Here is a 3,477-nt window from a genome sequence, read left to right as displayed (position 1 = left end):
CAGAAAAATGAAGTGTAACTCCACACTCAGTTAAACTATAAAAGATTGAGGGGGGGCTGGGATATGTTTATAGAGGAGATAGGATGACAGAAAGGGATGTTCCAGCTCTCCAGGGTAAGGTGTGGATTCTTTTGCTGTCTCCAGATTACAGAGCAGAATAAATTGGATAAGCACCTGAGTGGGATGGTTTGGATACAGTGTTACACTGAGACTTGGATTACTAATTAAACCAAAATCTACAATTGAAGGGATAGGTGCAAACACATCCCTCAGAGCATTTGCTGATCTAATCACAGTGCCACTCTGGGGTAATTGGGGAGGATTTACATAAATTAATAGCTGAGACCTGAATTAGAACGGAAGTGAATTCAAATAACTATACAACTATAAAAGAACTATAACAACAAGCTAAATACCATATATCCTAACAAACTACCAATAGATTAGAGCAGGGGTTGTCGACCGGGAATATGCATACCCCTGGGGGTACTTGGGAGGGCCGTAATGGGTATGTGCTGGTGAGTGGGGATGGGGGTGGGGCTGAGGGGAGTGGCTCCCCTCTGCGGGCTGCGCAGGCGCTGCCCGGGCAGCCGGACATGGGGGGGAAGCTCGCATGTGACGGCTAGAAATGCTTCCCACCACCCCATGCTGCAGCTGCTCTGCATCTGGCTGTGTGCCACCCTTTCCAACCCCAGCTCTGCATCTGGTCACATGCCACCCCCACCCCCTGCTCTGTGTCCAGCTGCCAGGGGTACACCCACTACAAAAGGTTGAAAATCCCTGGACTAGAGTACTATATACAATATATACATAAATACAAATGGAGGGTTTAAATCACACACATCTGCTAACACTATTATGACTCGGGAATCTAAGATCTGTAATTATGACAGATAAAATAAATAGGAACACAAGGACAAGTACAACTGATGTAGAAATGGCAAGACTCCCAGTTATATAGACATGCATGAGTACACCCACAATCCCCACACCCCAGGATTGGGCATTCATACCACAAGGGCTGGCAGCTGCTCAAATTAGGTGGGCAGTGCCTAAGAGCCAACTGGCACCTTCAGATCAGAAGATATCGAGAGATGTTAAGATGGTCACTATGCGGGTTGCCTTACAGCACAACTTCATAGATTCATAGATGCTAGGGTTGGAAGGGACCTCAACAGATCATTGAGTCCGACCCCCTGCCTAGGCAGAAAAGAGTGCTGGGGTCAGATGACCCCAGCCAAATGCCTATCCAGCCTTCTCTTAAAGACCCCCAAGGTAGGGGAGAGCACTACCTCCCTTGGAAGCCCATTTTAAATTTTGGTCACCCTTACCACGAAGAAGTTTTTCCTGATATCTAGCCTAAATCTGCTGTCAGTTTGTGACCATTGTTCCTTGTTAACCCAAGAGGCACCTGTGCTGCTGAGAGGGTCACTTCCCAGCCAGTAGGTGTGCTGGATATTTTTGCGCCCTAGGTGCAGCACTCTGCACTTGTCCTTGTTGTACTGCATCCTATTGTGTACTGCCCACTTTTCTAACCTGTCCAGTTTTGTCTGCAATTGTTCCCTACCCTCTGGAGTATGCACGTCATGCCACAATTTAGTATCGTCCTCAAACTCGGACAGGGTACATTAGACACCCACATCCAAGTCACTGATGAAGACATTAAAGAGTACAGGTCCAAGGACTACCCTGTGGGACCCCACTACCCACTGAGCGTAGTAGGGTCTGAGTGTGAGGGCAAGACTTATGAGGAAAGGCTGAAAGAACTAGGGTTATCTAGTCTGAAGAAGAGAAGATTGAGGGGGCATTTGATGACAGTCTTCAGATACCTGAAGAGCTATTATAGAGAAGATGGAGAAGGCTATAGCGCAGTGTTTCTCAACCTGTGAGTCGTGACCCAAAAGTGGGTCACAAGAATATATGAAAGGGTCGCAGACAAACTGTAAAAAATGGATCAACAAACTTTTAAAAAATGGATTCTCTTTTAAAGAAGAAAAATGTGGGAAACTGTGGCTTTAAGGGGCTGCTTGGGGCCCCTCAGGCCCCACACATACCTCCCCCTTCCCCACACACTGAGGGGCTGGGGTCTTGGGGGCTGAGGTCAGCAGGTTGGGAATGATAGGGAAATGGTCAGGACTGGCCATCAATGTTTATAAATGATTCCTGGTACAAAAAAGTTTGAGAACCACTGCTATAGGGGACAGGACTAGAGGCAATGGCTTCAAACTGCTGCAGGGGAAATTTCAGCTGGAGATAAGGGGAACTTTTCTTACTATGAGAATGGTCAGGCATTGAAACAGGCTACCTAGAGAAGTTATTGAATCTTCCTGCTTGTAAACTTTCAAGAGCAGGTTAGACAGACACTTAGCTGGGATGGTTTAGTCGGGAATGATCCTCAATCTGGCTGAGGTCTGTGGTCTCCTGAGTCAGTGTGAGGAGAAGTTTATATGGGTCTGACATCTGAGTCTTGGGAGATAAGGGCTGCGTCTGGCACATACTGCCACTTGACTGTCTTTCACTGCAAGGATGTGGGCCAACTCTTTATAGTAGGCATGTGTTACCCTGCATATGCTGGGCATGTCCCTAGTATCATGGGCTCTCGTGATCCACTGCCTCAGTGCCTTGCACTTCAAGCACATCCTTACCAAGTCCATTATTGCCTATGGGCTGCCATTTCCATAGCGATCCATCTGAAGACTGTCTGGTTGTGGTGGCTGGAATGGACTGCACACTGGTTCTCTACTTCTCCCCAGATGGTGATTAGGTCCAGTACCTTGTCCTGGCTCCAGCTGCTTCTGATCTTGCAGACAATGCTGGGAATGGTTTTTGGAGCTATGGCTTGAGTTTTGGATGTCTACTTAGTATGGATGACATTCAAAACCAAGTTCTAATGCAGCCTTTGACCACATGGCTCATGGTCATGTCACCATGCAGGGCAGTTAAAGGGTATCTTGAGAGTATGCAGGGGTGAGTCCACCTGTGACTTGTTACCTCTGGACATTAGAATTCTCCCCTCTCCTCCCACCCTGATACCTCTCACAGAGTGGCTGCCCCATGTTCAAGAGCAGCCAGGGCTGGGGTGGGAATAGTGCACTGTGAGTTGTCTGCAGGACCATGTGGCCAGCTTGTCCTGAGACACTGACCTGGAATAACCACACAGACACTGCAACATCTTGGAAGAAATTGATGGTGCAGTTTATGACGTGTAGTTCAGTAGATGTTGACTTAGAATAGTGGACACATATGTCTCTGAGCACAGGACAAGGCATTCTCTCCCAGGAGAAATGCAATCTTTGTTTATGGCCTAAAGCAGGGGTTGTCAACCATACTTGGGAAGGCTCCAGGGGGTATGCAGCCGCGGTACTTGGGAAGTGCGCCACCGCCACATGTTGCCTGCTGCTGCCCAAGTACCCCCGCTTCGCATCCAGCTGGCCGTCAGCACCCCCGCTGCTTATCGAGTGGCCAACGGGGGGACTC

At 48.3% G+C, this 3,477-nt stretch overlaps 1 protein-coding gene across 3 annotated transcripts in view; it reads left to right on the top strand.

The window, feature by feature from the left end:
* Positions 1-3,477, top strand: part of ELP1 (elongator complex protein 1) — a 58,436-nt gene that overhangs the window by 13,813 nt on the left and 41,146 nt on the right. The gene's annotated exons all lie outside the window — the stretch shown is intronic.

The sequence above is a fragment of the Alligator sinensis genome, unplaced genomic scaffold (genome assembly GCF_000455745.1).
Source record: "Alligator sinensis unplaced genomic scaffold, ASM45574v1 scaffold607_1, whole genome shotgun sequence".
Classification (NCBI taxonomy): Eukaryota; Metazoa; Chordata; order Crocodylia; family Alligatoridae; genus Alligator; species Alligator sinensis.
This window is presented reverse-complemented; position numbering and strand designations above follow the sequence as displayed.